Consider the following 22,989-nt stretch of genomic DNA (forward strand, 5'->3'; position numbering starts at 1 on the left):
GTATAGGCAAAATTAATAGCATCTCTAAGTATCTGTGTATGGGAAATTATGTTGCCCAGCCAGGCTGTATGAATTTATATGGAATTATTAATTATATATATTTTATAATCATATCATTTTATAATTAATTACATTGACAATTACATATACTTCCATATAATATGGAATTAGGGGAACATCCTGAAGCTGAAGACTGAATATTCAAATTTGTATCATTTATTCAAACCCATGGAGGCTCTAGCCATAGGGCTAGTTCTCCGAGTAAGGGAGCTATGTTTTTAAGGAGCAGACAGGAGCTCCTTTGAGTATTGATTGACATCTGTTACAGCCCTGGAAGTTTGAGTTGAAGCAACAGGAGGGACCCACAGTTAGGTGTCTCCTAGAAGCAGGCCTTGTTCATGTTAGTGTTACAAACGTGGAATAAAGTTCCACAAAGATGTGCTCAGCTAGAAACTCAACAGTCCAGGGAGTCACAGCTGGAAGCATGGGGACTTTTAGTGCCTTTGGGAGAAGGCACTGTAGCCTGGAGTTTGGGACACTGGCAAGACTTCTAGAAGACCAACTTGTAAGGGACAAGAGAGGTCCAGACCCTGCGACAGGGTTTCTTATCACTCTGCTTTACTGAGCTCAGAGTCTCAGCACCCCAGGTTCCTTCTCACTGGCTCCTCATCTCTCCAGATGGGAGGAACACACAGGATAGAATCCATACTTGGAGAAAGACAGAAAAACTTAAATGTTCCCAATCCAGGGCAGCATTCCCTGAGAGGATCTGTCTGAGTGGCCTTTTACCACAGAACACAACAATTGCTTTAAACAGCAACATTTCTATAGGCTGTATTCAAGCCGGGCATAGCAGCTCATGCCTGTAATCCTAGCACACAGAAAGCTTAGGCAGGAGGCCAGCCTGGGATACAAAACAAGACTCGGGCTTTTGAAGAAAGTAATAATGAAAATTAAAAAGTAAATAAATAAAAGGTAACTCATGTAATCTCTTCTCATTTCTCATGTGGCTGTGGCCCATTCAGAAAGGCATAGCAGGAGGCCCAGTCTCTTCTCTGGCCTGAAAAGGGGTAACATTCTTATTTTCTGAATTCCCCTCCACTCTCTGAAAGCTCTTTTGTAATCAGTGTGTCAGACATAAGAGAAAAAGCAAAGAGAAAAATGTTCTGTCTGTTGCGTCACAGTGGAGGGGCATTTGGTTGAGAAGCTGGATGATTCAGGGAACAGGGCTTTGCTCTGTGGCATACAAGCCACCCTGAGACACTTTCGTACTAATGCCTGGGGGCTGGGGGCTGTCTATGGGAACATGAGAATGTCAAGGCATGCTTTCAGTGTTCTGATCATCAGAGTTATGTCATCCAGGCTAGACTCCAAGCTTCTGCCTCCCTGCCCCACAATGACCCCAAGGGCCCTCTTCCAGCAGAAACTCAGATTGTCCCATTTGCTCCCCCGTGACTTCTCCCACACACTGGAGGTCAGAAGTGTCTTATTACAAAGATGACTTTATGATCCAGTGGGCTACCACCCTGCAGAGACTCACGCTGAGATCACCCTCTCAGAAGTCTGTCTGGATGCTAACCCACGGAGTCTCAGAAAACGGAAGGTCGGGGTCTTCCCTGGCACACTGGATCTTAGTTGTTGACAGGATGCCCAGGACAACAGCATTTATCCTGCCTGATAACTTTTTGAGAGAGGTCTTGGGTCTCTAAACACATGCATCTTCCACCCAGCCCAGCAGGTGTTGGAGTTAGGTAGAGATTCTTTTCCTGGGAGTTTGTCTGCCGGGTCCCACTGAAAGAGAAGGAAATGGTGAGTTAGCGAAGTCAGATTCTGACCAGAAGAAATGGATCCTACACCATATGGCACAATTGGCTGCAGGTAGAACAAAATGCAGCATGAGCATGGCTGGGGATTAGCTCAGTCAGAGTGCTAGCTTAGTATGCACGAGGCTCTGGTCTCCATCCTTATTTATAATACAGCACTTATTCTGGAAGTGGAAATGGAAATTGTTAAAAAACAAATAAAAAACAAAAATGAGATCAGCCAAGCTGGGTGCTGGTGGTGCATAACTTTAATCCCAGCACTCGGGAGGCAGAGACGGGCAGATCTCCGTGAGTTCGAGACCAGCCTGGTCTACAGAAAGAGTTCCAAGACAGGCTCCAACGCTACAGAGAAACCCTGTCTTGCAAAACCAAAAACCAACCAAACAAACAAAAAAATTAGATCAGCCTTCCCTCTGTACCCTCAGGTTAAAATGGAACTGAACTACATCTTAAATATAAATTTCCTTCACTCTGAAGACAGGAAGAGAAGGACAACCAGAAACAAGCAAGGTTAATACACCATGAATAGGTTAGTGGGAAAATATGAGTAAAATAAAACAAACAAACAAACAAGAGTTTCAGAGTACAACTGATGCAAAATGATAGCGAATAAGCTTTAGGATCTTGTCTTCCAACTCTGGTCTGATGAAGACAGCAGGAATGGGTTCTGAGAGCCCAGAATCTTTCCTGTGCTGACAGAACTGCTCCTGGCAAGTCCCCAATTCAACCCCAATTCAACACCCCCACATAATGTTCTGGTCCAATGACACCCTCATCAATGCTATGATCTGATCCCACCCTCATCAGTACCAAAACCTGATCCCACCATCATTGATAACAATATCTTCTTACTCTGCTATCATCAATACCACAGCCTGACCCCACCCTCATCAACACCACAGCCTGACTCCACCCTCATCAATACCTCAGCCTGACCCCACCCTCATCAATACCTCAGCCTGACCCCACCCTCATCAACACCACAGCCTTTTTCCACTATTGTCAAGACCACAGCTAGATCCCAACTTTATTGATATCCTGTTATGATCCCACCCTCATCCCAGCAGGATTACAATCTCCCAAGTGTTGGGGGCTGGACAGATGAAGCAGCAATTAAGAGTACTTATTTGAGGGCACTTACTGCTCTTCTAGGGAACCTGAGAACAGTTCCTAGCACCCACACAGGGTGGCTCACAGTTTCCTGTAACTTCAGGTCCAGGGAGTCCAACACCCTCTTCTGGCATCTGAAAACACTTATAATCTTGTGGCATACATTCACACAAATACACATTCACATAAATGAAAACAAAAATAAATCTTTTAAAAATTTCCTAAGTGCTTTTGATTTTGAAATAAACCATAAACAGTGTTCCTGGCTTAGTGAGGAACAGGGGTGAGGAGAGGGTGCCCTATGGAGGGGAAAGTGGGGATTTCTTTGCACATGATTTTATAGATCACAAACAAAAGAAAAACAGAACAGTAAAAGTTTGAAATGATGAAAAAAGAAAAGGAGGGACCATGTTCTTAAAAGGTGACTGACAAGGGAGCGTAGGCATAAAGATTTATGTGACCTAAATTCCATTCAGTGGGGACAGCAGAAGACCACCCAGCCTAAACCTCCAGCAGAGTAGACTGTGGCATGCTTCTGCTTAGCTGGGAACCGTTCCTTGGAGAAATAAAACTTTCTCTTCAGGGTTCAAGGGCCTTTAGCAGAAGCCTGCTATCAACAGAAACAGAGCCCCATGGTTCCTCTTCACTGTCTGATTGATTGATTTGGAACCACCTAGGAGACACACCTACAGGGCTCTTCCAGAGAGGTTTAACAGAGGAGACCCAGGCTGAGTGGGCACACCCATGGGTTGCAGGCTGAATCAAAAGGAGAAAACCAGTTGAGCATCAGTGTTCGTCTCTCTCTCTGCTTCCTGGATCTGCCTAGATGTGAGCAGTTCCAGACACACACCCCCACTGCCACAAACTGCTGGGCTTTCTCTGCCATGATGGGCTACAGCCTCTCAGGCCATAAACCAGAAGAGATGCTTTTTAGGTGTCTGCTCACAGCCACAGGTAAAGGGTTAGAGACGGCTTTCTGTGGTGATCGTCCAGGAGGACACATCAAGTGGTCCCATCTGGAGACGCTGAGGTGGGCAATGAAGCCAATCTCACCCTCCATACTTCTTATGGATTGTTACAATTTTCTGTTTCCCAGGCACTGGCATTAGGTTTGTCTTTGCCAACAAGAGGAACAGAAGCTCCAGGTGGCCATACAACTCTGTGGTGTTTTGGTTTTTTTGTTTTTGTTTTTGTTTTGTTTTAGCTCTGAGGAGTTACATGCCCTTTATCTGAAACCTGTTTACCTCAGACTTGCAAGCTTGCACTTTGTCTTGTTCCTTAAGAGATGGAATCAGACCAGTCAATGACTATTTACTTGATGGATGGACAATACCAAAGTGGAATGCAAGCATAAAAAAGATGCACATATTTCCTTGGAAAATTCAAGGGAAAGGAAACAGATGGCCACACGTTCAGTGGAAGAAAATGGGGAGATTTGGTGAATTGTTGCAAGGTCTCAGAACAGTGTTTTAAAACATCAGAATGAACAAACACACGAGAATCCCTTGGAGCCGTGATGTGCTAATGCTATGACTCACTCACCAGTCTAGAGGCTGGGACTGCACACAGGGTTCTGCTGACATGCAGTGTGAGGAGGTGCCAGGCTGAGCATAAGAGGCAGGGACAGGCAGAAGTCTTTTGGAAAAGGAAGCCAGGAGCCACAGGGTGAAACTGGATCCTAAGGACACAGAGGGCCTCACTAGAGAACCTTATTCCAGAGAGGATAAACAACTGATGGGATTAAAATGAGATTGGAGGGGGTCTGGGACTGGCAGGGCAGCTCAGTTGTGAAATGCTTGTCAAGCACTCATGACAACCTGAATTCAGTCTCCAGCACACACATTAAGCAAACAGACAAAATTGACATGGTGGTGCACACTTGAAATCCAAAAGTTGAGGAGGCATAGATTGGGAGGCCATTGATTTGGCCAGCATAACAAAATCAATGAGCCTGTCTTCAATATTAAGGCAGGCGACATTTATGAAGACTCATAAGGAGCAAGACCCCAGGATATTTCCTGTCCCCCCCCACACACACACTTACACTTAGGGGGAAAGAGAACTTGGAAACATGAATATCAGCTCCCCTCTGCTTCTAGAGTCTTGCAAACTCCAGTTGCATAAGGGGAAGGGGTAGGACCTTATGGGGGCATCATCACTGTATAGACAAAATTGCTGTCAAATTTAAGTTGTTATTTATATAGTATTTTAACACTGCATTGTTGTCCTATGGTGATAATTATATGGTCATAAGGGTTTTTTTCCTTTTATTGCGGAATACACAAAAAGTGGCAGGAATCAATGCCATAACAGCCTATGCCAAGCCCCCATGATTCTTGCCTCCAAATCTCTGAATGGAGTCTTACCATACTCTACATGAACCTGAGGTTTGTGTGAGCAAAGACCACCGCATGGCTCCTCCTTCCACACCAGTTCAGCTCTCAACCTCCCTGTGGTAATTCTGAAAGTGCTATTAAACCACCACAGCCCAGCTTAGGGAGTGCAGAGCCTGGGAAGCAGAAGGCAGAGGGCTAGGATTCTCCCTCCTGAGGGTGGAGGCTGCCTCACTTTCACTGACTGGCTGCCAGCAGCTCCTCCTGGGCTGAGACCTGCATGGCCATGAACATAGGATCTTCACAGACAGGGGTCTAATTGGCGATGTCTCTCCTGTTTCAACACAGAAGGCCCACGTTCGAAGTTCCTTGAATTGTTGTGATAATCTCTTGACACCTGTTTGCAAATTGTTGAGGCATGGTCACCACGCCATATGAGACACCGATTTTCTGAGATTCAACTCTTGGCTTATGCCTGAGGCTTCCATGGAAAAGTGTGAATTAAAAATGAGACCACAGTCGAGCAGGCACAGCAGCAGCTTTTAAAAAACATGGGCTTCGGGGCTTGAGAGATAGCTCAGAGTTTAAGAGCACTGACTGCTCTTCTAGAGGTCCTGAGTTCAATTCCCAGCACCCACATCGTGGCTCACAACCATCCATAATGAGATCTGGTGCCTTCTTCTAGCCTGGAGGCATACATGCAGACCGAATAATGTATACATAATAAACAAATAAATCTTAAAAAAAAAAAAAAACCTCCCGGTGGTTGGCGGCGCATGCCTTTAATCCCAGCCCTCGGGAGGCAGAGGCAGGCAGATCTCTGTGAGTTCGAGACCAGCCTGGTCTACAAGAGCTGGTTCCAGGACAGCCTCCAAAGCCACAGAGAAACCCTGTCTCAGAAAACAAACAAAAACAAAACAAAACAACAAAACAAAACCTCCCAAAATATGACTTAAAAAAACTGTGGGCTTCTGAAGCAGATGACTGGATTTGCTCTTTAGACTTTGGACAGCTTAGGGGTCAAAGATCTGAAATTCAAAGTGAAAGTGTGTCACGTGTGAGTGTTGGCATTCCAACGAGATGAAAACACATACATACCTGATTTTTCAGATTTTATGACGGTGGGCTTTGGCTCCCTTACCTCACATGTTAGTTCTGAACAGGGTTTTGCTGTCAAGGTCTCTGTCTCAATGCCGTCACAGGAGATTTTGGGATATTAAAGTCTTTATATGGTGTGATGACCAATAATAATTGTCAATTTGATGGGATCTGGAATCACCTAGGAAACACAGCTTAGGGCTTGTCTATGAGTGGGTGGCACTTTCCCGTGGGCGACTTAACTATCCAGAGGTTGGAGGCAGCAGTGTTGCCTGCATATCCCCTTTTCTGGGCAAGTGTTTCAGTCACTGCTATTGCTGGTGTGGATATCACACTCTGCTAACACCATACTCCAACTCCTTTGGCCTCCCAACATTACTGATTACCAGTGGGTGCACCAGGAATATTCCAGGCCTTCAGCTCCAGATCAGGACCTCGGAGGCATCAAGCTTCACCAGCTGAGCAGCTGTTGGATTCTCAGCCTCTCCAGTGTGAAGACAACCATTATTAATACTATCCGGCCGATCATATAAGCCAATCAAATACATCTCTTTTCATAATACACAACCACTCTATTGGTTGTGTTTCTCCCAGGGAACCCTGTCTGCTGTAGGTAGGCTTCACCACATAGTTATATTTCAGAAGGTGCCACCTGTCATTTTTTTTTCTTTAACCTCTTGTTCTTGATTGTCAAGTGTACACACATGTCAGGATTTCTCATTCTCTCTTTTCATCATAAACACCTACCCTTTTAGGTTTTCCTGGACCCAGGTTACAATAAAACGGGAAACCTTTATTATCCCTACAATTGTAAACGAGTAATTTGTTTCATAGTTTTATCTCTGTGTTTGTCTTTTGCATACTCTTGCAATATGGCTTAGTGGAGCGTGCACAGACCTGGATTCAGTTTGTGAGCCTCCCACTCCTCCTGGTATTGTGACTTTCATCGAGCTGCTTCCTCTGCAGGCATACACCTGAGCCGTGAGCAAATGCAAAGATTTCACACTTGTGAGGGTTACAGAACCCCCCCTCCTTGCTAATATGGAACTGTCTGTGTAGTTTTGAACACAGTGGCTTTATTACTTGTGTTAGCAAGTGCTTTGCAAGAAGTGTGGCACATAGGAATCACTGGGGCATTAAAAAAGAAAAATACAATCCAAATGTCTGTGTCTCAGTGGTTTGGATTCCATTGGTCTGGAGAGGTCTGGGTTTCAGGTCTGTGAATCTCTGCAGGTGGCTCAAGGGGTAGCCGGTGTTGAATCTCCTGGACCACAGATAAATGAGCGTCAGTAATCACTGTCCCAAGGAAGGAGAACAGACACCATGCTTCAGTCTGCAGGAGGAAGGTGCCACTCTGTGTGTTTTAGAAAGAATCAATTCATTCATCCACCCTCACCGCTCAGGCTCACCCTGCTGGAGAAAAAAAAGAAGCCCCTGTGTGCCACACTCTCTCTCCCCTGGCCTCTGCTCCTGTGAAGGCACTGAGTTTGGCTCCCTGGATTCTGTGATGACTGCATACATCACAGTTCTTAATGCTAGCAAGATCTACTTTATTTTATTGTTTTGGTTTTGAGGATTTTTCTTTGAGATAATGTATCTCTATGTAGCCAAGTCTGGCCTGAAGCTAAAGATATATCATCTCAGCTGACCTCGTCTCAGCTGACCTCAAAGTCGTGGAAATTTTCCTGCCTCTGCCTTCCACGTGCTGAGATTATTGGCGTAGTTCAAAGACAAAAACAAACAAACAAACAATGTTATTTAGGTTTTATTATCCAGACATACTTCAATGTAGTTGTCTACAAAATTTTATGTAAAAATAAAAGCAATAAAAATTCCCTAAAATAAGTAAAAATAATTACTACATGTAAATGAAAAGCTGTGCCAAGCAGAACCTGTTAAAACATTGGCACCTCTTTGCAATGTCTCAGAGGGAAAGCAAGTCAGGGAGACATTAATATGCACACTAAAGAAATTTAAAGCTACCCCTGGATAAACATTAGGAGTTTTCTATCATTTTATATGGAAGAAAATTCACAATGTTGTTTTTTTGCTTACTGTCTACCCCAAACTCCAATAAATCCCCACAGCAATTTGTTGCTAGTGTGGAGGGGTCTGTGATCAAGCTGTTGCATATGTAAAAGGTAACTCTATAATGTACAGTGGAGCAAACATTTACCACACTGACAACACCTGGTCAGGGGCAAGGCCACCCGGGGAGAAGAAAGATCTCCCTTTTGAGGCTTGTCCAGAGGCTGGGACACCAGGAGAGTTAATACATTGTGTCAAACTCAAGTGCGTGATTATTTTTATTCTTACTACTAATAAATTTATCCACTGCACCAGAGGAGACCATGGAAACAACCAAAAATAACCACTTAGAGGAACTGCTGCAATGTTTGGAAGTGTTTTAAAAAATGTTCAATAGGGTATTTGTTGCAGAACATACACATTCACTCACGTCAAGGGCGCATGGCAAAAACAACATAGGGTCTCACACGAAATGAATCTACAGCTAGCACTAAGGTGCTCGTATTATTACCAACTGTGCTAGACACTATGTTAAGTGGGTTACTCTATCTGCCCTTCGCCACATAGAATAAACGTTTCACAGATGGGGAAACTGAGGCAAGGAGATTTTAAGTTGCTGATACTCAAGGTGTGGTCCAGGAGTCACAGCAGCAATATCACCTGGAATCCTATAAAGAAAAGTGGGGTGACAGGCTTAGTCCTCCTCCCTGGGTGAAGAGGATGACATTATGCTGCCCAGGTCAGAAATTAACTCAGTCACTGGGTGTGTAAAGCAGGACCTGAAACATGTACCCTAGGGAGCACGTGGCAACATTGCCATTTATGAGTAAACAGAATAGACAGAACTCCATGGAGCCTGTCTGTGACAGCTCAGTCTGTAAAGTGCTTGACTTGTAAGCATGTTGTCCTGAGTTCAATTTCCAATACCCACATACAGCCAGGGTGGCAACACATGCCACTAATCCCACCGCTGAGGATAGCAGGTCCCTGGAGCTTGCTGCTCAGCTAGACTAGCCTGACTGGTGTGTTCCAGGACCTAGTGAGAGATTTTTGTCTTTTTTAAAAAAAACTAGGTGGGGGCTCATGTGGACCAAAGCTAACTTATGGCTTCCATGCACATGCATATATTCTCTCTCTCTCTCTCTCTCTCTCTCTCTCTCTCTCTTTCTCTCTCTCTCTCTCCACATAGTTGTGCACACGCACATGCACTCTGCACATAGGAACATACACATTACACATACACACACACACACACACACACACACACACACACACACACACACACGACTGAAAATGGTCCCTGTGCACAACACACATGGACCAACTCAGTGGCAGGGGGGCATAGTGAGGCTGTGCATCCTGCAGGGGTGAGGGGTGAGGGGTGAGGGGACCCCCTTTGCTTTTGTGGCCACAGGGTCCTTGGCTTTGACTCTGCGGATGGGTGGTACCTGGTTTTCCCACTTTCTCAAGTGCCCATTCTTCAAGGCTTCCATCCCCCCACTCTGGTGAGATGCAGGCCACAGGAAGGCTCAGTTTCTACCTCTTTGTAGCTCTCCTTGCTGCCTCTGACTGTGCCTGATCCTGTCACACTCCTGTGTGGGACCCTTTGTAGGAGAGCCTCACCAGGGGAACCTCAGCTGTCGACCTGGTGCACAGATCGGGCTTCTTATAGAAAGAGCGTGCTGAGGTCAGCTCACCTGTATTCACAGTAATTGTTGGCAGCTACCCTAGGCTTCCCTGTCGGTCTCCATCTGTGATGTTAACTATGTCCATGAACACTGCCAGCTACACCAGCCCGAAAACTTCTGTGTCAGCATCCTGAAGGACATTCAAGCTAAAGGCTATTAGAGCTCATACAGTCTGCAGGAAGCAAGGCATCACCAGTCCTGGTCCTCTAGGCTACATCTCTGGGAACTCATATCAAAATCCAACTACACAGCTCATGGCCCCTCAACCCCTCACCTGGGTCTTCCCTCCTGAATCACTTTCCTCTGCTGAGTCTCTCTGTAATATAGTTTGTCGATATTGCTGTGTACCGCCTAAAACATAGCAAACAGATGCTCTACAAGTACTGACCACTTCGGATGTGTGACTCATTTACCCCTTTAGTTCCGTGTGCAAATTCTCATGGGCCTGGCCACCAAGGTACCAGAACACTTAGACATGCCCCAGCCACCCAGATAGACGAGAATTAGTCACCTCTCATCACGATTCCCTTCCATGAGGCAAGGGGACTCTCCCTTTTTTATTTGCTTTTTGAGACAGGGTCTCATGTAACCCAGGCTGGCCTTGAATACATGATGTAGCCAAAGATGGTCTTGAACTTCTGATCCTCCTGCCTCCACCTCTCAAATGTTGTGAGTACAGGTGTGTGCCACCACATCTGATTAGGAAAAAAGAATTCTAACAGGTTCACTACAATTAGCAATTAGCCAGGGGGCGCTCCTATGTGCATTCCTTTTAGAACCACAGTGAGAGGGAATGTGTTCCTTCTTTTTCCCACTGAACACCTGTTATCCATGGTCCCTGGGACACACAGTAGGAAGGGGTGTCTTCTGAGATTCTTTACTCAGGAGTTCAAATGTTTTCAAGGCGTGGGATGACTTTTCTGGCTCCTGGATGATGTGGTCAGAGGGACCTTATAAACATTTTTCAATCTTCAACAAGGACTGACTCTGCAGAAGTACAGATACCCAAGGGTAAAGCAACCTTCTCCAGGCAGAGGACTCTTCGAAGTGGCATTCATCTCTTGCCACCTTATCCAGAGTTCAAAAGCCTGAAAGAATGAGATTATTGTCTCTTTGGCCTCATTTCTTTCTGTTAAAAGGAATAAATAACCAACGACTCCTTACTATGAGATGATCAGTTGTTGGGTCAGGAACTACCCTGAGCCAGGTTCTTACACGTTAGGAAGCTAAGAAATCACAGTTGGTAAGTGAGACTAAAACTCACACCTGTTGGCTTGCTCTCACACCTGTCTGTCTTTTGGCAAATGCAGACACCAGTCTAGGTGTGAGGTGAATTCTGTCCTTCTGAGAGGTACACCCATCTCAAACCCAGGGAGAGTCCTCTGTGACTCCAGGGCTCTAGATCTCAATAACCTGTGATGTTCTCTGCAACATTGTTTGGGTTCAGCTGACTGACAGGTTCAGTCAGACTGGTGTGAAGTAACTCCTAACAAAATGTTCAGCTGGGTCCCCACCATGGGCACCCAGTGGTCCAAGTGGCGCTTAACTGTCCCTACCTACTAGTCATCAAGTGACTGACACAAAATGGAAAACGGTGTGGGTGGATGAATGGTGTTGACAGAGAATATGCAGTCACTGCTAGTGGGTGGCCATGCCAACAAGGGCCACCATCCTTAGGTCTTGGGGATGAGACATACCTGGGAATCCATCCCCAACTGAAGCAGTCTCCACTGGAACCTATTCCACCAGAGGCTGTGTGGAGGGTTTCCCACAGTCCCCATCTCTGGGAGACAGTCCAAGGCCACCACTAGGAGCCCTAGATAGCATGGAGCCTGGGGAGTCCTGGCTCCCTCACCATTCCCAGAGTGAGTCACACTTGTGTGGATAGAATTTGTTGATGTTTCAGGAAACTCCTTGTGAGACTGAATAACAAATTCCTAAATGAAAACCTGGCAGGGTCAGGGGCCCTGAAACTTGAGAACCGGGGAGCCTTCAACAGAGAATTCTGGTTGTGACCAGGCTTTAAGGGAGCTGGGGCTGGAGAAGGGCTCCAGGCTATTATGTGCCATGGGCTTTGGAATCTGTGGCCAACAACTGCTTACAGGAAGGGGTCTCCTTTGGTGTCAACACTAAGCCATGACTGCCCCCAAAGCCCTCCAGGCACCTCCATGTCTCTGAGGCCTACTTTTGAAGTGTGAGCTAATTCCCTCCTGACATTTCTGGATGTTTCTCTGAGGCTCTTGCCTTGTTCTTTATTACCAAACACTTTTCTGGGAGTTTTATTTACCCAGCTTTGGTGGAGGCCCCCAGACTCCTGTCAATCAGCTATGTTGGCCAGTGTGGACCATTCTTTCATCATCGCAGTCCTGTTTGGAGTTGGCCTCACTGTTCCCTACACGTTCTGTTCATGTCCCCACCACCCAAACACTTCTCTCTTCACTTCATACAAAAACACCCTTGGCAGTGTTGACATAGAGTAAGCTACCTTTTCACAGAGCTTGGGAAATTCTCAAGGAAAAACTTAGTCACTGGTAGAGGCGTCTTTAGACTCTATCACTCAAAGCTGAGTTTTCAGGTAATTGCCGCTAACTAAGACGCCTGTGGCCTGAGAGATTCCTAGGGTTACCTCCTCAGAACAGGCCAAGACCATTCCCAAGGTATTAGAGTTTCCAAGAGGGGGAGGGTTACTATTGCTGTGATGAAACTCTGTGACCAAAGCAACTTGGGGAGGAAAGGGTTTATTTCGCTCATAGTTCCATAAAACAATTCATCATCAAAAGTGGTAGGTGCAAAAACTCATATAGGGCAGGAGCTGATGTAGAAGCCATGGATGGGATGGGCACTGTCTGCTGACTTACTCCCCCCATGTCTTACTCAGTCTGCCTTCTTAGGAAGCCAGGACTGCCAGCACAAGGGTGACTCTTCCCACAATGAGTTGAGCACTTGCCTACAGCTGGATCTTTTCTCAGTTGAGGCTCCGTCTTCTCTGATGACTCTAGCTTGTGTCAAGTTGACATAGAACTAGCCAACACAACAGGTTTGTTAGTAAAAATTGTCTTAGCTCAAGCTTATCCTATTGCTTTTATCCACATTAGCTTTTAAATTTTTTAGATCTTTTGTTTTTAGCAGCAAATAGAATTTTTGATTGACAGCCTTTTGTGTCAGCACATGGTCTATTGACCTTGGGGGGTTTTAATGAGAAATAATCTTATTGCGGCCTTTCTCATGTTGAGAGTGACTTCTGATTTGTTAAAGAGCCCCTCTTGATACAGGTGGCCTGGGTTTGAACTGTCTAGGTGTGGAGCTCTTTGAGTTGATTTCTGCTTGGAGTTCTTTGAGTTTCTTGGATGTTCAGATTAATGGTTCTTAATAAGCATGTGAAGTTTCCAACTAGTCCTTTGTGAGAGGTTCTCAATCCATGGGTCATGACCCTTTTGGCAAACCTCTATCGCCAAAATATTTACATTGCAATCCATAACAGGAGCAAAATTACAGTTATAAAGTAGCAATGAAAATAAATTTATGGTTATCAGTCACCACAACACGAGGAACTCTATTAAAGCTTTATAGCATCAGGAAGGCTGAGAACCGCAGCTTTAGATATTATTTTGTTCATCTCTTGTCTGGAACGTCTATCATGTGTATCTTTTGAAATGGTTTGGACTCTGTTCATCTTCCTCCCCCCCTCCCTTCCTCCCCCCTCCCTCCCTCCTCCCTCCCTCCCTCCCTCCTCCTCCCCCCCTCCCTCCTTCCCTCCTCCCTCTCTCCCTCCCTCCCTCCTTTTCTTCCTTCCTTCTTTTCTTTCTCTTTTTTTTTTCATTCCTCAGACTGGGCAATATCAGTTGTTCTCCTGTCCCCTAGTACTTCCTTATCTGATTCTGGGGGTGTTTAGTGATTATTTGATTTCCTTTGTCATTTTAACTTCAGGATTTGAATTTGTTCTTTATGTTTTTATTTCTTCAGTGATGTTTTCTAGGTAATGAGTGGCATGCCTATCCCTTCCTTTAGCTTTTCCGACACAGCGTCTTTGTCAAAGAACTTTTTAAATTATCCCACTCAAAGCCTCGATGCAATAAGTCTAAAAGCTGAGCTTTGTTTGGGTCGCTTTCTCTTGATTGATTTGTGCGTGTTGATGTATATGGGGGGAGCTGTTTCACTTTATTTTGTTAGTTTTAGACTAGATATTTGAAATTCCAGGAACTCTCAAGATCATATTCTGCCACCTCTGTGTGATTGTCATTGCTATCGAGGAGCACTTTGTTGGTTTAGTAGCTTTTTTGAATGAGTTCTGGAAAGTCTATCTTTGTCACCTTTGGCTGTCAAAGGCTCTACTTGGTTTGCTGAATGGTCAGCTGGTAACAGGGCTGCTAGAACAGCTCCATCTCCTAGTGTTTGCCAAGGACTTCCGTGAGAATTGTAAGTGGCTTTCGACACTCAACCAGGCACTTTGCACCTCTACCTTGGTCTGAACTTTCTGTTTCCACAAAACCTCATATTAGCCAGTTTTAGGGCCCTTTTACTTAGCACACATACAGTCCTGGAGATGGCAAAGCCCTTTACATACATGTGGCCTCCTAGATCGGGCTTTAGAGCATTGCAAAGCTCTCGAAGATGGCTTAGTCTCCAATTTCTAGTCCCTGCAATTTCTTGAGCACTTTCCTTGACCTCTTGTTTATTCTAACTTCTATCCACTTCTTAAGAGACAGGTCCTGTTAGACAACTGCATTTGTGTTTTTGTTTTCTTTTTTCCCCCAGCTATCCTAGGAATGAAGCTGTTCATTCACACTGAGTGAGCTCAGATTTAGGTAATATAGAGGCAGCCTTGCAAGTGGGGTCTTCCAGGAAACCGCTAGAGAGGGGAAATCAAAATTCTCTGGGAATGAGGTTTTGAAAACTCTCCAGTCCCATTCTTTCCCATCCAGTGGTCAGCAGATTGCTGGTTTTCACTGTGATTATGGGCTGTAAGTCTTCAAAGACCATGGCGTCGGGGAAAGGGAAAATTGGACAGTGACAAGCTAAAATGCTACAAATTTCCTTGTCATTGCTGAGATCCCACTATTTTTCTCAAACAAATTTTCTATATTTTTGTAAGCCACAGTTCTAAAAAGATCAATTCTGACTATTTTTTTTAATCAGTATTATTATTTCTGTTAGGGAACAAAACATTTTGGGATGTCAGCTCCATCAGTTACATTAACGTAACTATGTCATCTGACTTTTAGAAAAAAAAATGTGCCATCCAAGTTTCTACAAAATATAATGTTGGGAATACATAAAGGATAGCTGTATATTCCAAGTTTAGTCACTGTTAAATACATAAGGATTTTCAGTCAATGATTCAAACAGTTATTTTAGGACAGAAATTAGTGATAGACTTGAAGACACAAGGTCATTTTGTTATGCTTCACTAGATACCGCTTTTACTCCTTTTACTTTGAGAATATCCTTCTCTTTGCAGAAAATGTCCCTATTTAATACGTTTGTTCCTCTTGGTTCTTCAAGACTCACATTGGATTTTTATCCCTTTAGGATATAGTACTGCAGCGCCAAGCCTAATCAAGTCATGTGATTCTAAGTGAATCTGTGACATCTTGTGTTTACATGGTTCCTATACATAACACTGAAAGCTGTAATTGTCCAATAATTATTTATATTCCCAGTCATACTCAAATGTTGGAGTGAGTAGTCATCAGCAAATCCAGAACTAATATGGTGAATCAGGAAGACAGATCTGAGAGGAAGAGAACTAACTGGGCAGGTGGTAAATGTCAGGTTTCTAAGCTTGATTTTGGAGGTGGTTAATGTTTGAATCACAGATAGTAATTTTTGTATTAAATGGATTGGAATTTTTGATATCTGAAACTTGAGGATATTTGTTGACTTAAGAATGCATGGAAAGGGGCCGGAAAGATGGCTCAGTAGTTAAGAGCACTTTTCCCAGAGGTCCTGAGTTCAATTTCTGGCAACCACATGGTGGCTCACAACCACCTTGAATGAGATTTGGTACCCTTTGCTGGCGTGCAAGCAGAAGACCGTATACATAATAAATAAATAAAATCTTAAAAAATGCATGGAAAAATGAGGAGTAAGCACAAGATCATATCTGAGGACAGTTAAGAACAACTTAAAAGTGTTTGAAAGGAATAAGTGAGCTTTCTATTATTGCTCCCTGGGCCTGTGCTTTTAATCAACCAGCCATAACAAGGCAAGGGGCTCATCATGCATGAGAATTGAGAACAGTGTACAGGGTAAGAGCAGCTACAAAACAAATAAATAAAAAGCAAAACAACCAAACCAAAAAATTATCAGTAGGGATGTAGGAGAAAGGGGCCTTTCTGAACTGCTGATGGGAATCATTTTAGTGCAGCCACTGGCAAATGATACAGAGACTCCTCAGAAACCTGTATGCAGGGCTACTATACAACCCACGTGCCCTAAGTCAGCATTTCCCTGTGTGTGCTGCACTGTTCACAACAGCCAAATGACGGAATCGCCTCGGAGCCCATCATTGGATGGATTGAAGGATAGAGGAGACGTGGGCTATACATCAGAGTCACTGCCCAGTCAATAAGATGAGCAACTGTGAATCATTTGTGGGAAACTGGATGGAACTGGCGATCCTGCTAAGTGAAATAAGCCTGACCCAGGAAGCAAAGTATTGCAAGTTTTCTTTCAAACACAGAGTTTTAAAGGGCTTGAAAGCAGAAGTGTCAGTGATTTGGGAAGTAAATTCATGAGAGGGGGTAAATACTACCTACACACCTTATATACAGGTATACAAATATCAAAATGAAACATTATTTTGTAAAGTTAATACACACTAATCAAAACTTAGTTGTTATAGTTTGAGTCATGTTGAAATGCAATTATGGCTATATTAGCCTTAGGTAGAGGGTCACTTAGGAGAATGGATTAACACTATGGTGTTAATTATGATCAAGGGAGTGGATTAGTTGTGATGAGAGCTTCTCCTCATTTCCCTTCTTTCTGTCTCACGTATGTGCACTGTAGGTCTACCACATTAAGGCATGGCATAATGATCCTGAAAAGAGGCTGAAGTCAAGATGTTGGACTTCGTAGTCTCCATAATGATGAGAAACACTTTTCCTTATCAAATCCAGTTTTCTGTTATTACAGCAGATGGACCAAGATAGCCATACATCACACACAGACAGACAGACAGACAGACAGACACACAGACACATAGACACACACAGACACACACACACACACACACACACACACACACACACACACAGTAGGGGCAGGGGGGATGCTGAGTATGGGATGGTGTCCCTACATGCCAACAAATGCCAACCTGTTACCAGAAAAAAAGAGTACCCAAAGCTAGGGAGCTAGGTGCAGTTCAAACTTCCCTGCAGACCTCAGAGACCCCCCAAGTATAGTACCTCACTCTCAGACTGAGAAATAGGCACCCACTGTTGAGTTGCTCACCCGTGAGACTTTGTCATGCCATCGCTAGGAAATAAACCCTGCGCTCTCACTTCCTTCCCTCGGTGTAGTGATGTTCTTTGCATATCTTGTTTTCTTTTCTCCCCAGAGAGTGACTTCCAGGCCCTTGCACTTACATTTCAAAACAGGAAGTTATTCATCGCTCCCTCTGGGCGACCGTGTTAGATTGCACCCATTTTCTCAGAGCCATTCGGCATCCGTGTATCTCCTTGTTTGGTCTACCGGGCTGGCAAAGGGTGTGTGAAAATGAACTGCAGAGGAGACAGCATGGTTTTAATGAAACGGTAACACTCAGAATTTAAATAACTTGTGTGGCTTCGGTGTCATGCTCTTCCTATTGAGAACAAGTCATAGGGTATCGTTACCCCAGATTACACTGATCAAAGGGTACAGTCTACCAGGGGCCTGGCAGAGAACTCCATGTTACAGCTGTTACAGATCACAGAGCCCAAGATAGGGTTGGAGAAGATGAGCGGAGGAGTCAAAAGACGAAATATCGCATCCCATATTTCGTTCCAAAGGAGAACATGCTGTCCTGTTTAGAGAGAAGGATGATTTGAAAAAGAAGTTCAGCCAATGGCCATCTACATTAGAGCAAGACTAAAGCCAACCTGGACATCTCTACTCTGCGCAGAGGCCTGCCAAGCCACAGAGCCATCTTGGCCTGTCTTCACACAGGCGCTTCGACTATGCATAGAGTTGCATTGAAAAGAATAAATGCCAGCTCAAGTTTTCTGTAATTCAGTTCAATCCAAGCCACATTTATCAATGCTTCTACATGGCACACTCTAGGCTCTAAATGCACAGAGATGAAGGAGGGCTGAGCCATGCATTGTTTGGTTCACCTTCTGGCAAGGGATATAATATGCTATGTATACCCTCTGCCAGATTTGAGGTATATGAAGAACTATAACAAAATTGTATTTGTCTTTCTGTCTCCAATGTGCAGGACCCCACGTGTAGTCCATACCTATACAAGACCCCACAAGCAGTTAAGTAACAGATGTTTATGAGTCAGCACCATGCTTAATCAGTTTTGTCAGCTTGACTGGGTTTAGAATTACCTAGGAGACAGAGCTCTGGGAGTGTCTGTGAGGATGTCTCCAGAGAGGGTAGATGAGGAGGGAAGAACCACTCTGGATGTGGACAACACCATCCCAGGGACTGGAGAATGGAATGGGGGAAAAAAAGAAGAGGAGAAAACTGAATAGAGCCATTTGTCCCTTCTACTTCCCAGTCTGCCCAGATGTGAGCAGGCTCCTGCTACCATGCATTGCTATGATAGACCTGTACTCTCAAGAGCCAAAAGTCATCGTGCTCTTAAGTTCCTTTTTGTTGGGCATTTCATCACAGAGGCGAGAAAAGCAACTAAATGTTGGCTCCGAGGACCCAGAGAAAAGAAATTTAAGTTTACTATGCCAGGAGCCATCTGGGAAAGGGTTACTAAGATGGATTCGGGGCTTAAACGCATACACTCAGTTGGTCAGAAAGTAGGGGAAAACGGTTGCGACTAAAATGAGTAAAGACAGGCAGGTAAGTAACCATGGCTTGATTAAAGTAAAATCATATTTTTCCCCATGCATAATTTATGCCAGGCATTTCCTACATGATTTCACTTTATGGTGCACACAGCAGTCAGGAATTCTGGGTGAAAGCATGATGGTCACATGACCATTGAGTGTCAGGCGTGAACCATGACACCTGATTCTAAAGTGTTCCATGAAAGGGAAAGTATGTGTGTGGTCCCACAGAGTTTTCTCAGGGACATGGCAAGGTCTGGCTCATTTTCAGCTAGACAGAAGCACGATGGGAAGATGGAGACCTGTCAAGATTCCTGAATCCAGATGCAAAAGTCAACTTAGAAAACACAAGCCTGGGTGCTCTAACGCTTGCACACTGAGTTGAAGGGACGTATCTTTACTTACACACCTGGAACAGATAAAACCCCTATAGTACCAGTGGGCGCAGAAGTAATCCACTGTAAATTTATACATCTTTAAAGAGAATTATTTATTTAATCGTGTGTGTGTGTGTGTGTGTGTGTGTGTGTGTGTGTGTGTGTGTGTACATGCACATACATGTGAGTGCATTGCCTGTGGAGGTCATAGAGGGTGATCTCTTCCCTGAAGTTGGAGTCACAGGCCCTGGTGAGCTACCTGATATGGGTGTTGGGAACTCAATTCAGATCCCCTACAGGACAGTTAGCATGCTTAACCGCTGAGCAGTTTTTCCAGTTTCATAAGTTTGTATCTGTAATTATTTAAAATGAACACACATCCAGGTGTATACACAGGAGACATGGAGCCAACTACACAGATTTTTAAAAATTTTGTTTGTTTTTATATTCTGAATTTTTAGTTTATCTTCAAAGTCATTTGTGGTTGAGGTCTCAGAAAATGAATATTGATTATGAGCAAACTTGCAGGATACTCATGAGCAACAGGAATGAATAAACTTTATTTACATGAAGCAATATGGTTGAGTATGCCAGAGCTTATCATCAAGGATAGATGGCAGGTTGAAAGAGAACAATACAATTCAAATATTATGTAAAATATAATATACATGTAATATAGTGTAAAATAGACATAAAATACATAGGGAGATGTGTGAACATGCAAGGAAATTAAAAAGATCAAACTAATATGCAATTATACATTTTTTTTCAGTGGTGGCACATCACAAAGACAGGATGCATTTGGTGCTTGGGTTTTCACAAAACATTACTATAGATGTCTGTGTGGTGTGTTACCCTAAGGAAAACAAGCCGAGAATGACAGTCAATGATGATTTTTAATGCTCTCCTATGGTACATGCTGTGATTATTTTTCTTGGCTTTGTGCTTGCCACTAGACTTTGTGTGGTTATATAAGGAAATACTTAAATTTTATCTAGTTGCCTTTGTCACTTCTTAGTTTTGAATTTGAGTTAAAATGTCCTCTAAGATAATTTCAAAACTTGCTATGTTTTCTTTTTTTTGATTTCATTGTAAACATTTTCAGTTGTTTTTACTTTAGGTGTTTCTACCTTAAGCATAATAAAAGATTTCTTCAACTTGAAGATCGTATTGTAACATACACCTTTATGCTTGTGATATTTGAAATAGTTGGATTTATTTTAATCATCTCATTTTCCTCTTTTCCATCTTCTATTTTACATTAAATGTCTTTTTCTATGCTTGGATACTACTAAAATGGTAGAGGCAGATATTCTAGATCTTAGTCAAAGGGCAGGGAAGTCATTGATATACTTGGCTAAGATTATATTGTTATATTTCTAAACATTGCTCCATTAATACCTCTTCTGCATTAAACATAAATAGTATTGGGCATTTCTACCCTGCATTGTTTCCCTCAAAATAACTAAACTCACTCAATTTTCTTCTTCCTCATCCTAAAACTTAGAAAGAAGTTCAGAATGCTTGGAGACTCCTTCTCCATTTCATCATTGTATTTTTTGAGATTATAACATAATTACATCATCACTTCCTTCTCTTTCCTCCGTCCCTCCAAACCTTCCCACGTACCCGCTTCTACTTTTTAAAAAATTCATGGCCTCTTTTTCCATTATTGTTACCTGTGTGTGTACTATATTATATACATATTACACACACACTCACTCACACACACACACACACACACACACACACACACACACACACACACACACACACACACATTCCTAAGTACTATTTGTTCCTTCTGTATAATGTTACATGTATGTATGTCTTCAGGGCTGAGCATTTGGTATTGATAACCAATTGGTGTGCACTTCCCTGGAGAAGGACTATTTCCCCTGCTCTTGGCATTCCCTAGTTGCCTGTAGATTTTTGTGTAGGGGTCTTTTCCCCGTCCACTTAGGCATGTCTACTGTTCTTGTTCAGCTCATGTTTAGGCTGTCATGTTGAGAAGACTTTACAGGTGTAGCTTCTGACATTACTAGGAGACAAACTTCCCTGTCTTCTGGCCCTGACAATCTTTCTGCCCCTCATCCATAATGTCCTCTATGCCATAGGTGTGGGAGTACTTTGTTTCTATTAGGAACAGAGTCCTACGACTCTGCATTTTGAGTGATTGTGGTCTTCTGTAAGGGTCCCCATCTGTTGCAAAGAGCAGTTTCCTTGAGGAGGGCCTAGACCCTGGAGGATAAAGAGGAGGGCTGTCTGGTCAGTTGAGAGGGTTGGATGCAGCAAGAAGGGCTACCTGGAGATTTAAGTGCTCTTTGGGGAATTGTTTTCATTTTCATTTTGGTTGAAAAGAAATAATAAATGTGTGTATCTGTAGAATATAACCTGCATATCCTCACTGCATTTGGTTGGTCAAGTCAACGAATCCATCACTTGGACATTATTTCTTTTTGTGGTAAGAATGTTGAGTCTGTGTCAGCCATCTTTAAGCCTACACCGCATTACTGTACGCTGTGTCCTCACACAAAGAAACATGTCACTTGTGTGTTTTCTTTACCTTTCTGAATTCTTCCTCCTCCTCTCCACCCTCTATGATAACCACCTTTCTACTTTGTGTTTTCATGGGTTCCTTTTAAAGTCTTTCACATATGAGTGAGATCAGACGGTAACTTTCTTTGAACAATGTCCTTCAATGGCATCCATACTGTCAAGGATGATAGACATCCCCCTTTTTACAGGCTGTGCCGCGTGCCATTGTGAAGAGCCACCATGTTTTCTTTGTGCTCTGGTCTGTGGATGGACTCTTACACTGTTTCCTTCTGTGAGGCTGTGAAGGATACTGGAATAAGCTTGGGACAGAGGTGCCTGCTACACATGTGCACAGTGGGATTGCTGGCTCCTATGACTGTTCAGTTTTCACGAGAGCAGGAGTTTCCAGTTCTTCACAATCTCTCTCTCTCTCTCTCTCTCTCTCTCTCTCTCTCTCTCTCTTCCCGTGTGTGTGTGTGTGTGTGTGTGTGTGTGTGTGTGTGTGTGTGTGTGTATGTGTGTAGGGGAGCATTCACATGCCACAGTGCAGTGTGAAGGTGAGAGAACAATGTGGGTGCCAGACCTCACCCCTCTACCTTATTTGAAACAAGGGTCTCTGTGTTGTTCCCCACTGTACACCACCTAGCTTGCCCCAAGTGCCCAAGGATCCTCTTGTCTGTGCCTCTCATCTCACCTTAAGAGGGCAGGGATTACAAGCACACATTTCTATGCCCAACTTTAAATTGGTTCTTGGGATTCAGTGTTAGGTGCTCACACAGGAAGCAAGTACTGTACTCACTGAGCCACCCACAGTGGCTCAGTCACCCACACTTACATCTTTCTTAGCCACTCTTGGGGGGCATCACACCCATGTCTCAGTTTGATTTTGTTTGTTTGCTTGCTTGTGACAAGGTCTATGTAGCTCTGGTTGTCCTCTAACTCACTATGTAGACCAGGCTGGCCTAAAACTCATAAGCAATGGCCTGTCTCTGCCTCTCAAG

Source organism: Cricetulus griseus, chromosome 8, assembly GCF_003668045.3.
Source record: "Cricetulus griseus strain 17A/GY chromosome 8, alternate assembly CriGri-PICRH-1.0, whole genome shotgun sequence".
In the NCBI taxonomy this organism is placed as follows: domain Eukaryota; kingdom Metazoa; phylum Chordata; class Mammalia; order Rodentia; family Cricetidae; genus Cricetulus; species Cricetulus griseus.